The following is a 15288-nucleotide window of genomic DNA, read 5'->3' on the forward strand; positions in this document are numbered from 1 at the left end:
AGCAGAGGCTAGATAGCCATCCAACAGAAAGGCTGATTTTGTGAATTTAGGCAAATTATAAGTGGGTGGGCAGAAGAGATTGTCTTGGAGCTTGGCTCATGTGGCCCTTTCTTACATGACCAGGGAAATGATGATCGCCACTTTGAGATTGGTAGGCAAATTTCCTCCAGGACAGGCTGGCCAGGGATTCTTTTTGGGGGGGGGGCATCATCACCCCCTTATAATAATAGCATTCATAAAATCCTAAATATTAGTCCACTTAAAAGTTGTGAGCTGATCACTTGCTCCATCATTTTATCATTCTTCAGCATTTGTTTAAGGCAAATATTGATCCCTTGGTGAGCTCCACCTTAAGTTTTACCATGACCCACTTGGTGATCCCTCGCCGGTAACTGAGGACAGCCAATGATTAAATCCACAAAAAGGTTATCTTGATAGCTTCATCAACCAAAGCGCCATCCTGTTCCTCCTTCTCTTCTGCTGTGCATTTCCCAGTCTCGGGTCTCATCACAGCCTCGTTCTCTTGTTTCCACTTTTGAACAAATTACATTTCACCCCCTTGCTGCTTTTCGACTGTGGATTCTTTCATCTCTCCTCGTAATGTTCAATAATGACTTTTCTATTTGCTTCCCTTTTTCACCAGGCTCCCTTTTGAAAGCAAGATCTGACCTCTCCCTTTGTGTTCTCTGTCAGAGGCAAAAAAACACATGTTGTTCATGAATTTAATTGACTTTTTATATCTTTATAGAATTTGGCTACTTTATTTATTTATATGTGTGTGTGCCCGTGTGCACATTTATTCCCTTCCCTAATTTCAGCATCTTTGAAGAGTAGATTATGCAGTTTTGGGGGTGCCTTTTGCCAATTATGATTAGATCTTTAACTGCAGCTGAATTACAGAAGAAGGTAGAAAAGAGAGCTGTTCTTAAGATGTAGATGAAATATATCGCAATTGTTGTCACATGCATTCAATAGAGGTAATACAGCACACAATTAGCTTATGGAATCTGTTGCCATGAGATAGAGACATCTGTCAATGACTTTCAGTTCTGGTGATTCAGTGGAAAGTCCACAAGGCTGTGCTTGTGGGAGTCTAAAAACCATATGTTTGGTTGCTGTGGGAAACAGGATGCTGGAAGAGATGGACCTTCAGTCTGACCCAGCAACATTCTTCTTATAGCTTTTGTCTGTCTTTAAATTTGCTAGAATTTCCAGTTAGCAGCTTCATAACAAAGTTGTTTAGATAGACTGTGGGGGGAGAGAAATAAAAAATACATGCAGTATGGATGGGTGGATGTACAAGTGCATGGATGGATGATGGATGGATGGATGGGTAGATATAGGTAGATGAAGAGGTGCATGGATGAGTGAGTGATTGGGTGGATGAATGGATATATGCATGGGTGATTTGGTGGATGGATGTAACAGTGTACTCAGGATATGGCAGCTGGGGCATGTGCCCTGAGTGCTGCTTGGGGGAATTCAGGAGGACTCTGGCATGCTGGTTGGTTAGCAGAACTCCCTTGAGTATATCAGTGGCAGGAATGGTGGCCAGTGGAGGAGATATGCAGGATAGGCTGGTGGAGGAAATCTGTGGGGCAGGTGGTCAGAGGAGTCATGCAGGTAGACTGGTGGAGGAGTCACCTACTTGGGTCCAGCTGGTGATGGAGGTTGTCCATCAGGGCAACTAGTACTGTCCCTAACCCATGGCCAAGCCATAAACTTGACTGTGATGGGTCTAGGATTGTAGCTTCTTCCAGGAATGCTGATATTTGATCCACTTCAGCCCATAGGTATGTGAATGGATGATTGAATGAATAGATGACTGGATGGCTAGATACATGGATAGATGCATGCATGGAATCATGGCTGGGTGGCTATAGATACATGGATAGGTGGATGGATGAATAGATAAATGGACAGATGCATGCATGGATGGATGCCAGAGTGCAAGGATGGGAGTTTTAAATTTTAATCCTCTGCTCTAAATTGGATGGGAAAGACTTTGGACATTCTTTCACAGATGTTCTTAAAGCACCATTTGTTCTTAAGGATTCTGAGAAGGTGCTGTTTTGATGAATGTAGTTGACAGACAAATGTTGCCATCTGTGCAGATGCAAAGGAGCACATGCATTCAAAATAACAACACCATTCCTTAGTTGTCATAGGGAGGAGGTGAATCTAAAAGAGCCATGGGGCTAAGGGAGGCCACATGGGCCAGGGAAAGACAATGACGGGAGAAACAGGAAGCAAAGGTGAGGGTGTGTCAGGAGAAGTCCAATGTAGATAACCACCTACAGTTTTGGGCCACACTGAATGAGAGGGGTCATTATTTGTATTAATCATATGGCAGGTGTAGTGTAGCCATGAGATTTTAGGATTGTCTGGCAGCCAGACAAGTGGTGTTCAGAGGTGGTTTGCCATTTCCTGCCTCCATGTAATGACCCCTAGTATTCCTTGGAGGACCTACCTCCCAAATCCTTGGAGGCCTGCCATCTAAATGCTAGCCAGAGTTGGCTCTGCTTTGTTTCTGAGATCTGACAGGTTTGGGCTTGCCTGGGCTATCTTGGTCAGGGCAAATGTGAGGGAGGATTGTGATACAGGGCATGGTAGGGAGCAAGGTGTCCTTTCACTGCTTCTGGAAGCCCACTCATCTCCCTTGTGGAATGATGCATGAGCTGTTCATACCTAAAACACTTATCAATCTAGACAGGCTTCTTTCTATACTAGACCCCAGAGCTGGGAAAAGAGAATATTTCATTCACTTCTTCATGTTCTTCCCATATTTCCATGCTGGGTGTCAATCCGCCCTTGGTCAAAACCCAAGAGTCCTTCTAGATGGCTCCAGGTGTCTCTAATAATTGGCTCAGTTAAGGATGTTGGAAAAGCCTTGGAGCTCTAGGGTGCTGGAAGTGCCACAATAGTTGCTTGAGTGGCACCAGCAAAAGCCATTGGCATCAGCTAACTGCTGGTTGCCATTAGCTGTTCAGGGCAATGGCCCACTAGGAGATTTCCCAATAAGTTATATAGCTGCTTTCACACACAGGAAAATCCACTTGAACACAAATGGTAAACTGTATTGAAAGTGCATTATCCAATGTGCAGAAAAGTTGTATAGTAACAATTATTGTACAACAACTTTTCCGGTTCTTTGGTTGCAAAGCTATGTCTATAATTAGTGATATGGAAGACCAGGGCTGGTGGCTTGGTATGCCAGACCCGAAGACAGGCTCAACAAATAGGTTCTGCAGGTAGACATTACATTATTCGAATAAGGGGATGAGCCAGCACAGAGGTCAGAAATTCAGATTGATTAGCCTAAGTATTTATCTTTTATACCATTTTCATTCATTATATGCATACATCATATAACCGCAAACATGTCATGTGCAGTAACATATTGATTACACTGACTCTTTCACAAAAAAAAAACATGTTATTGCCACTGGATTGTAAATAATTTGTTAACCAAGTACTTGGCTAAGCTTCTGGTTATTTATTTTAGGAACAGGTCTTGCCGAACCTCGATCTCAAACTCTCCTGTTCCAAAGACCTCATCCTTTTTCTTCACATTGCCTTTAAGCAAAGCTCTGGGCTACTGCCAGATAAGTTTTTAATCATTACTTGCAGTTAACTAGGAGTTTAAGAAGCCCCGATCTCTATCAGAATTCCATGTAACTAACACCACCACCCCCAACTTGCATCACATCCAACCTATCCACTGACCGTGGAGAGGGATAAATCCACAATGTATTTTATAATGTGTTTGATACGTTTTGCATTCAGTTTTATTATGTAGATTTCCTTTTCCCTATTTTATTATTATTGTTGAATTAAATTGAACAAATTATTTAAAATAACCCTAAATATCCACTTACAGAAATTTCCATTAACCTAGCATGACTGTTTTATCCTCTACCTCCTGTTTCAGCTTCAGCTCCACCCCCCTCCCCAATGCTGCCGTCATGGGGACAATGGACTCCCCCCCTCCCTCCAGCATGAAAAGGGAAATAGTGTTTTGTTGTGAGATAGGGGAAATAGTTGAAGATCATCCCGACATCCATCAACAGAAATCCTCCAAGGGATCCATCCCTTCATGTCTGCCCCTCAGCAGCATTCTGTTTTATCCTCTTTGTTGTTTGAAGCAGTCCACTTCTAATGCCTCTGCCTCCTGTTTTATATGGATCCCAAGTTCAATATACTTAATCCAATAAAATATCAAATATTCATCAAGATGACAGTTTCAGTATATATTCTCATTATATTCTGCAAGCTGACTTCTTTCCCTCCTCCCCTCGCTGGTCTCTCAATTGGCACGCCAGTATTTTTAGACAGTTCACGAGGAAATTTACAATGCTCTTTCAAGTCAAGCAATAATCTGCTACAATGCCATGCCTCCGTTCTTAAATAAGACATTTCCCTTCAGGCATATGAACTGGTATTGCAATGCAACCTCCCGTTCAGGTTTATTTTTGTCTGGCCTTTCCCCTCTTCAACCCCCGCCTCCCCCCTCCCCCTGCATGTGATCTCCAATGCTCAGTTGGAGTGGAGGGGATGCAGCTTATTTTTTAAAAAAAACACTTATTAAACTTTAGCTCCCAGCAAACAGTTTAAAGCAACTGTTCCGCTATGAGGTAAACCACAGCGGTTTCTTTTGTAAAGTTCCAACTGCATTATTCACTGCAAAGTAAAGTTGTACTGCCCCTGACTCTATATTTGCCTCATCGAGTGGCTCTTAGGGGAACGTTGCATCCTGAAAGTTCATCTTTAAATTAGTGTTATGCTGAATTTTTAAGTTGTTCCATTTTTGACGGGGAAACTGCCATAACAAAAGGCTGGGAAAAGACACAATGTGCTGCCAGTTTTCTGCCATGTTCAGCATCGATCCTTCAATATGCAATGGGATGATGATGATGATGTTATCCGTTCAGTCGTGTCTGACCTTCGGCGATTCTGTAGGAAAGTCTTCCCCATGTGTCCCTGTCTCTGACTGCTTCTTTTAATTGTTTCATGGTCATCCCTGTATCGGCTTTGATTGTATTGAGCCATCGGATCCTTTGGCAACCACGTTTCCTTTTGCTGCTGACCATGCCGAGCACTAATTATTTTTCTAGCGAGTTTGATCGCATGATGTGTTCAAAGTAAGTGAGCTTCAGCCGTAATATCTTGCCTTCTAATGACATCGTTGGTTTGCTCCTCTCTAAAAGTATCTTGTTGGTAACTTTGGCTGTCCATGTTATTCGCGGCATTCGTCTCCAACCATGTGCCATTGTTTAAAAACTTTTATTTATTTATTTTCATTCACATCACATATAGGCTGTCTTTCTCACTCAGACTCAATATCAATTACACGGAGTGAGACAATCAACAGAGGGGGGCATTTGGTGATGAGATGATCTTGGCCAGTGGCCCCCAACCTTTTTATCACCGGGGACCACTCAACGCTTGACAATTTTACTGAGGCCCGGTGTGTGGGGGAGTAGTTTACTCCTCTACTCTCAACCACTGCCCTAACGCTCTCTGATCGCTATGGTGATGTTTAAACATCCCTTCAAAATAAGATACAGACACACCACAACAATGAACATAAGGAACATTTTATTTTCATGGAAATTTTAACTCATGACAATGACAAATCAATGGGAACCCTGAGCTTGAGTCAACCTTGAGCCGGCTGCTGGGATCGAACTCCCAGCCTCATGGGCAGAGCTTCAGACAGCATGCCGGCTGCTTTACCATTCTGCACCACAAGAGGCTCATATTTAAAGGTAGCCTATTGTGAATGGCTGCAATGATTGTGGGTGGGAACGAGAGCAGGGACTCTGGGCCCAAGCTGGAGCCTGTGTTGATGGAGAGATGCTGGGATACTTCCTGCCTTTCCTCTGATGACTTCCCCCCACCATGCCTGTTGCACTCAACTGCTTGTTGTGGATATTTGGAAGGACTTACCTTTACACATATCACCCCATTTATAACATTGCTCAACCCTGACCTGATAACACTGATCTTGTTAGATCTCAGCAGGTAAGCAAGTTGATTCATATTTGATGAATAATATTAGTTTTAAACATGTTTGACTTCAGTATAAACATAAACGTGATCCATGTGTCTGTGCCCTATCCTTTGTTTTTTGTTCCCTTCTCCTCCTGTGACCCTCAAGTGTCCCCATCATTAAATCTGTGGGTTCAGAGTCCAGGACATTGGGGTTTCTTTATTGTGAGCCCAGCTCAATGTACAAAGAGGCAAAAACTGGATTGCAAAATTGTATCAAACCTACCAATTTATATACAGTGCAACAGAATAGATCTTCCTGCCCATGTATGCTGATCAGTTTCAGTTGAAACTGACTAGATCCAGCAGTCAGGAGGATCTAGCCATGCATTGGATGATTGCGTGCAGGCTTACAATCCTGCCTCAGACCTCAAGCTCAGACCTTGGCAGGTTTTCCAACATAACACAGTGTGGTTTCTCAGTAGAACAGGCTTCCTTGGAAGGTGGTGGATTCTCCATCTTTGGAAATGTTTAAACAGAGTCCGGAGAGGCTGATTCTGTGAAGGTTCAAGGAGGTGGCAGGTTATAATGGATGAGTGATAGGGTTGTGAGTGTCCTGCATAATGCAGGGGGTTGGACTAGATGACCCAGGAGGTCCCTTCTGACTATTATTCTGAGATTCTATGAACACCCAGATTTACTGTCTCCCTGCAGCCTTTAGCTTTCTCTCTGTCCCTTATGCTGGTAGAACCTTCAACCATGACCCTTTTCCTCCCCCCCCATTCACCTACTTCTTTTCTTTTCCCCAGTTTCACATCCTTCCCATCTTGTACCTTTTTCAGTCCCTTGTTCCTTTGGCTGATAAGGCCTAGAAACCTCAACAAGATTGAGGTTGCCCAACAGGGCCCCAAATGGCTACCAGGATCCCACAACATAGTTGAAAAAGAGGGCAATGTTTATTTGTCTCTCACATATGGCATCTGTTATTTGGGGAGTTAAATTTCCAGTGTGGTTTCAGATTGCAAAATCGTACGGCATATATACACAAACGTACATGCACAAACAGGCACATTTGAGTGGAAGTCAAAAAGTACTACTGCAAAATCGTAGAAACCTTCCTTGAACAAACATGTCAACGTGTGAAACCACGGTTTCTCAAAATATCTTCCACCTAGGTCTCAATGCCTATGAAGGCGGTGTTTTCATCTCTCTAACCTTTCCCTGAAGATTTCTGCACGTTTCATTTTTCACCATGTCAAAACAATACTTTTGGCATTCTCGAGGGATTCAAATTGTATTCCTTTTAAATGTTCTTTGAGTTTGGGGGGGGGGAGACGTCTGCAGGGGTGAGGTCAGGGCTGGAAGGTGGATGAGGAAAGGTCTCCCAACAAAATTCTCATCATACAGTCCTTGCTACCCTTGAAGAATGAGCAGGTGTATGGTTGTGATGTGTGTGTGTTTGTGGGGGGGGGGGAGACCTTGTCACAGCTTTCCTAGGTTTTTTCTCACAATTGCAGTTTTCAGGTTTTTTGAAGGCAACCTAAAGAGACGAAGACAAGTGTATCACTGAGAGAATTTGTACAGCCATTTGGAATAAACCCAGGAATGTATGAATTGGAAACTGAGTAGCAAAGAGGGGCTGCTGAATCAACAAGGCCGGCGGTTGATGCCACGGCTGTGCCCATGGCCCGATGGTGTCTGTGTGTGCCCATCTGGGTGCAAGCGTCAGTGTCAGGGGTGGGGCTCCCTGGGGCTATTTAAGGCACCACTTGCAGGATCCCAGCCTCTCTGCCCCTTGCGTTGCCACCAGGACAGCTTCCCTCCCACTCATCATGTTGCTGATGGTTTTAATTTATGCTTTGTGTTTTGTCACAGTTGTGGTTTTGGGGTAGGGTAAGAGCCTTTGGTCCAGAGATCAGTCTGCATACTGAAACCCTGACTATGGTGAGGGACTCAATAAGAGTCCGGCTAACAACGAGCACGGCCTTACCTGGCTGGGAAGGCCAGGGGCTCGGAGCCAGGTGGATTTTTGTTTTCGAATGAAATGGGTCTCCATAGTCCATTAAGCAGTCCGTCTTCCCTGGGAAAAGGACTCCTGGGGTAAGGATCCTAACCTCCTGGTAGGGAAAGTGCTGGGCAGCAGCTGGATATCTGCAATGGGGGGGGGGGGCTCTTTTGATGTGTCAGGCCAACCCTCCGGCTGGAGGTGTTGGCATTAAATAAACGTGTGGTCAAAAGCTGAGTCGGATCTTGATGGGCCCTATGCCATCCTGCCAGTCGATACTTTTTGACATGTGTGTGTTTATAAGCATGCACACGGGCAAGGGAGGAGGGGAGATTTTTTTTTTAATTGGCTTCTTTTATTTGAACACAACTTGCAGCCAAAGTGTGGTGGGGTAAGGAGACTGGCGGGGGGGGGGGAGGGTATTTTATTTGTACATCTTTTTAAAGAAAGAAATGAGAGTGTCTGAGTGAAGTCATTTCCGTTTGACTTGATGAGAAGCGTGAATCTCCACAAAAAGAATAACATTCCAGATTTGCAGTCTGTTTAAGATATAGTTTAAAAAGTAAGTAAAAACAAACAAACACAAGTTCAAGTTGGAATATGAAATTTTATTGCATAAATATGTATCAATATATATGGTTTGTTTTTATTACTTTTGTCACTGAAACGTTGAAAGTGAGGATTCAACAGGGGCACTTTTTGGCAAGATTTTGGATATTTGCTCTGGAAAAGAAAAGAAAAAACTATGTGTAGCTAAGTGTTCAGTTTTTATTTGAACTTCCAGGGCCATTGGGGAGGGGGGTGGGATGAACAGTTGACATCACTTCCATGGTACTTTGAAAGGGAAGGGGAACATAAACCACTTTGAGACTCCTTCGGATAGAGAAAAGAAGAACCAACTCTTCTTCTTCTTCTTCTTCTTCTTCTTCTTCTTCTTCTTCTTCTTCTTCTTCTTCTTCTTCTTCTTCTTCAAGGGCACCTTCACGATCTAAATGTTGAAGAAGGCTATTCCAAAGTGTTGGATCCTGTGGATCTGTTCTGCAAGGAGAGTCAGTTTTGGAAAGAAAGGAACCTTCAGTTTGCATGGTGCATTGCCTCTGCGAACAGAACAGATCTACAGGATCTATAGGATCCTTTGTAATCCTATTGTCAATGCACTGGCTTTGGTCTGAAAGTTCATCTTTAGAGTTTTGTTCCTTCTTTGTTCCTCATCTATATGCCTGAACTTGGGTCAAACACTACAGTGGTGGGGGAAGCCAGAGCAGAATGTATAGAAGCAAGTTCTTATCTGAACGTAACACATTCCACACACGTTGGATTCTATACACATAGGCACAAAATGCAGGTGCTCCTCACGAAAACACCGTGGAGGGCCCATATCCAGTCAGTTCTGAGGCAGCTGCATTGGTTGCCAGTTGAGTCCTGGATTGGATTCAAGGTGCTGATTTTAGCCTTTAAGGCCATAACCAGTCCGGGCCCTGCTTACTTGAGGGACCGTCATTCCCACTATGCCCCCCGCAGGGCTCTTTTGTCTTCAGGTGCAAATAGACTGGTGATCCCTCTCCCATGGGAAGTTTGCCTGGCCAGTTTGCCTGGTGGAATGAGCTCCCAGAAGAGCTAAAGACTCTGTCACAGTTCTGCAGGGCCTGTAAGATGGAACTCTTCTATCAGGCTTTTGGTTGAGGTCAGGTGGACAGAAGATCTTGCTCTCCTCTGGAGCAGTCTCTCATTGCAACATTACTCCCAGGGCACTTGGTCGTTCTGGCAGGCTGGGGAGGGAGGGGTGAGGGGGAGTCATAGTCTGGGGAGGTTATGGGATTGTATTATTTTGTTATAGATTTTATTGTTGTTCGCCGCCACGAGATGGCGAGTCCTTGAGTGGCAGCATACAAATGTAATATATAAAATAAAAACAAATAAAATAAAATAACGAATGCACTTTCAATGCACTTACAAGGCACTTTAGAAGTAGATTTTCCTGTTTCATACGGGAAAACCCAACTGCAAAAGCCCATTGAAATTCCATTTTCTAATGAGTGCAGGATGGATTCAAGCAATCCAAGACACCCTTTGTCCATTTCTTCTCATTACCCGTCTTTGTAATATCGCCAACCAATCAGGTTATATACCGAATCTCAAAGGAAAACAAGCTACAGCAGCCTCTCCCCCGCATCCACGTTCCATCCCTTCTCTCCCTGAAGTCAGCGGGAGGCTTTTAGCGCACTTAGAGTTCTTGAATTATGTTAAAATATACCAAACACACAACCCTGTTGGACTCTTTGATGAAAACTTTAAATTGCTGTTTCAGGGCACAATTCAATGTCTGCCTCATTCTGTGATAAAAGGACTTTAAAATGCTGTTTTAGAATAGAATAGGATTGGAGGAAGGTGTGTGTGTGTGTTTTTAATAGCGTCTTTCATGCTCAAGGTATCCCCAAGGGCCCCGAAAAAAGCAATGATTTAGACTCAGGAAATACTTTAAGTATAGACAAATGGAACACCAACATGTTCTCACCAATGGTTCTTGCAGGCAGCACGAGGCTTATGTATTATTAGCTGCTATCGTTGAAGGGTGCCTTGGGGAAACAAGCGTGCTATTGTGGGTGGGGGTTGGTGGGTGGTGGGAATAAGCAGAGAGAGAGGCGGAGAGAGCTCGGAAATACCTAGGCTGAAGCCCCTGCATGCAACCTTTTTTTTTTTTAGAACCACGTGGCCTACTTACCTATGATTTTTAAAACATATAATAGACATTTAAATTTGTAATGGGATCAGAACAATGTTCGCTGAGTTTCTCTCACTAATGTCTTGCATATAACTTGGGGATGGTGCTTAACAAACTCATTGGTCTATAATTAGACGGGCCTGGTTTATTTCTACTCTTAAAATCAGGCACTATGACTTTCACCCCCCCCCCCCTTACCCTTAGAAATTTCTCCATAGTCAGATTTCTCAATAGCTGTAAATAAAGAGGACAACACCTGGATCCACCAGCCAGGGCTTTTTGAAATTAGTTCTCTGTCTATCCCAGGAGTCTTGCTGAGCTCCTCACCTCTGAATTCTCTGTTGGGGGCCATTGTTTTGTAACAGTTGAGATGCCACCTCCAAAACTTTGACCCTTCTGGCCTATTCAACTCTGCCCCTCCAATTGTCCTCTTGAGTCAGGGAAGAGTTTCTTTTTAAAGATCCATATCATCGTGATCTTCCTTCAGTCTCATTTTGCACACATTGGATCATGCACTCCCCATGTGCTTTCACAGCTGGATTTTCCTGTGTGGGACTGTCTTCCTAAACGAAAATTCCCCCCTTAGCTAGAGTGACTGTTCACTTGGAAAGATAACGTATAACAGCTTTTTTTAAATTTAAGGATTATATATTCATGCTAGGCAGACAATTGTTTCTGAACTTTTGAGAAAAAGAATGCATTTGGAGCAATAAAGTGGAAATAACAAATTATCCTTGTGTCATATGTTGTAGAACTTAATAATTCCAAGTTTCCTCTTGAGTCAGGGAATACTTTTTTTTAATGTCCATATCCTCCTGAGCATCCTTAAGGCTCATTCCGCGTACACTCTGGATAACACACTTTTAGCTAGAGTGACCATTCACTTGGAAGGATAATTTATAACAGCTTTTTAATTTACGGAATATTTAATTTAATGTAAGGAATATACACTAAACAGATGACTGCTTCTGAACTTAAAAAAAAAAGAATGCATTTGGACCAATAAAGTGAGAATAACCAATTATCCTTGTGTCATGTATTGTAGAACTTAATAATTCCAAGTTCTCCTCCTGGGGTGAGGACATCTTTCTGGGTGAGATTCCACCGTGGGATCAAGGGAGGCAGGAACTTGTATGTTCTTCTTCTGGTCTCTAGGTGGCGCTCACATGGCCTCTTCAGTTCCACCACTGCCAAAGCAACCACCCAACTAGGCTCAAACATATATAATTAGTATTCAAACATAACTCAAGCCTTAGGAACCAATAGGGTAGAAGAAAAAATATAAACAACATGAACAAACAGGGAAGAATTATATTGAAGCTGCTCTGGGCAACAACTCCCTCGTAATTAGAACCATTTGTGCTGCCTTGTGTCATGTGACAATAGCAGAGAGAGATCAAGTTGTCCTCTTACACCGCAGGAAATAAGGACCCTTCTCGGTATGTATTCATTGGTAATTTCCACTTGAGACAGGGAATTTTTTAAAAAAAGATTTATATCATCCTGATAATCCTTAAGGCTCATTCTGCATACTCTGGATAATGCACTTTCAATTTGCTTTTGCAGCTGGATTTTCCCGTGCAAAACCTTCTTCCTAAATGAAAATTCCCCTTTTAGCTAGTTCACTTGGAAGGATAATTTATAGCGGCTTTTTAATTTAAGGAATATATATTCACACTAAACAGATGACTGCTTCTGAACTTTAAAAAGAAAAAATGCATTTGGAGCAATAAAGTGAAAATAACAAATTATCCTTGTGTCATATGTTGTGGAACTTAATAATTTCCAGATACTTAATGCAAAGTATTTATATCGATGACAGAGAAGCTTTCAATTATGCCGTCCACTTACGTCAAAGTTCTGCTTGGAAATGTGGTTGCCCCACAATAAAAAAGGCATTGGCAATGTTCCTTGGGGGATGAGGTTGGGTAATGTAAGGGTAAGAGGCTATCCATCAGACTTATTTATTTTGCAAACATAAACCCATGAAGCTGCCTTCTGCACAGAACCCCTATGTGCACTGAATCAAAGTGTGTAAAGGATGAATAGCATTTTTTCTTCCGCTGGAGACATTCTCTTTATGACTGAACCATGGCTGCTCTTCATAACATGGCATTTTTGTAGACCACATATCAATTTAAAATGTGTCAGACCTTTGAAGAGCCGGATTTGGGTGGACGGCTGAATGAAAGGAATTTGGCAAATGCAATTGACCATGATTCTACAGAATATTCCTATTAAAAATTATCTTAATGGCTTTCTTAAGGATGATCAGAACATAGATGTGGGCCACCAGTGAGCTTGTGATGGACCATTAGTTCTAGGGTTGTGATTGACCACTGTGTGAGGCAGGATGCTGGACTAGGTGGCTCATTGGTCTGGTCCCACAGGGCTCTTCTGATGTTTTTAGGAAGGTGCCAGTCTCCATGCCCTGCTGTTGGCCATCTAGAGGAACTGGTGGGCTGCAGTGTGCAACAGGATGTTGGGTTCGATGGACAATTGGTCTGTTCCAGTAGGGTTCTTCTGATGTTCTTATGAAGGCCTCATCCTCTATACCCCATTGCTGACCCTTTAGAGCAGCCTTTCTCGACTTTTTATTTTTTACCATTGAGAACCCCCTGAGTATGCAGGCTGCTCCGGTGTAGTGCACAGATGCATGCAAACCATCAAGGCTGGAAAGCCTGGCACACTGTTAGGAGGTGGCAGCAGTGTGTGGGGGTTGAGCAGGGGGAATGGGGCCCCCACCACACAATGGCAGGGAATGGCATGCTGCTCTCCCACCAAGGTGGGGGTGGGGGGACTCCCCGGTCAGCTCTGCGGTGTCCCTGCAGGGACACCGTAGCTTGAGGGAAGGGCCAGGCCAAAAGGCTCTGCTCTGCTGACTGTGCACAACTTGGCATGACCCAGCCCCCACTGGACCCTTGGCATCCCAGGGAACGTGGAAAATTCCAAGTTCCCTTGCCATGGGTCTTCCAGGGCGCTGCACCTGGCCAGGGCTGGGATGGCTGCAGCATCATGCGTAATCGGGGCTGCCTGCTGCCACCCTCTCAGATTTCCAGCCCCATGCATAATCAGTCTGTGTGAAAGAGGATGTTGAACTAGAGGGAACCCCTGGTCTAATCCAGCAAAGGCCTGATTTTCTTAGGTTTTCAATTCTGAATGAGAAGTACCATGGCCTACTTTCCCTGAGGCATTTCTTGAGCACTTAAAGCAACAGTGGACATTTTCAGAATTGCTCAGGATATAATATTGTGTATATATATTGCAGGGCACGTTTTCCCTTTGTAAGTGGGTTATGGGAACTTTTAGTGTTTTCTTTTTTTCAAAATAAACCACACACAAAGGAAGTCAGCTCTTCATTGCTCTGTTGCAGCTGATTGCTGTAACAATGGAGGTAGGTGGGGGGAAAGAAGAACTGCATTTGCAGAATTAGCTTGATATGTGGAGAATAGGTAGGAGTGAGGTTGGCAGCCTGTCTTCATGTCCCGCTTCCCCCAAATTTAAAAAGAAAGGTGAGATTATTTGAAAAGGAAAGCCTTTCCTTTGACAGTTTCTTAAATGAGATGCACATTTCAGCAAAGGAAAACGGTAAATATTAATTTATAAATTGCGATAATGTTCTTGTCACAGTTAAGTGCTGCATTTAACACTCAGTCAGTCAGTAATTCCACAGTCTTTAATAAGATGTGGGAGAAGCTCTTGTTGTCTCAAGCTCCCAGGGGTTTTTGATACACTGCCATCTCACTTTGATAATGCTGTGGGAGATCTCAAGGTGATGGGGTGATCCTTGCAGTTCATTCTGAGTTGGCGGTTTAAAGTATGCAGTTCCTGGCCCTAGGGAAGGACGCCTGGCCTCAACCAGGGCCAGGGCCTTTTCGGTCCTGGCCCCCACCTGGTGGAATGAGCTCCCAGGAGAGCTGCGGGCCCTGCGGGATCTTTCATCATTCCGCAGGGCCTGCAAAATGGAGCTGTTCCACCAGGTTTATGGTTGAGGCCAAGGCTGATAATATAGACCTATGCCCCCCCCCCGGGAATTGTGATTAGGAACTGAAGTAAACATCATCAGGACCTCCTCTCCACCCACCAGTAGTGGGAGGGGGGGAAGTTGAGTTGTCGATCTTGCCATGTTGGTAATGCCAGGAATGTTATTATTGTTTTAATGGGGTTTTAACGGGGATTTTAGGATGTTGTAACCCGCCACGAGCCGCAAGGGAGTGGCAGGGAATAAATCTAATAATAATAATAATAATAATAATAATAATAATAATAATAATAATAATAATAATAATAATAATAATAATAATAATAATAATAATAATAGAGAGGAGAGCACCAATCTGCTTAAAAGAGTAATATAGTTTTATTTAGGACAGCAGCTTTGTATAGAAAGAGAAGAGAGAGAGAAATTCCTGTCTAATTACCCCATTCATAGAATCATAGAATCATAGAGTTGGAAGGGGCCATACAGGCCATCTAGTCCAGCCCCCTGCTCAACGCAGGATCAGCCCTAAGCATCCTAAAGCATCCAAGAAAAGTGTGTATCCAACCTTTGCTTGAAGACTGCCAGTGA

This window comes from Paroedura picta, chromosome 12, assembly GCF_049243985.1.
Source record: "Paroedura picta isolate Pp20150507F chromosome 12, Ppicta_v3.0, whole genome shotgun sequence".
Classification (NCBI taxonomy): domain Eukaryota; kingdom Metazoa; phylum Chordata; class Lepidosauria; order Squamata; family Gekkonidae; genus Paroedura; species Paroedura picta.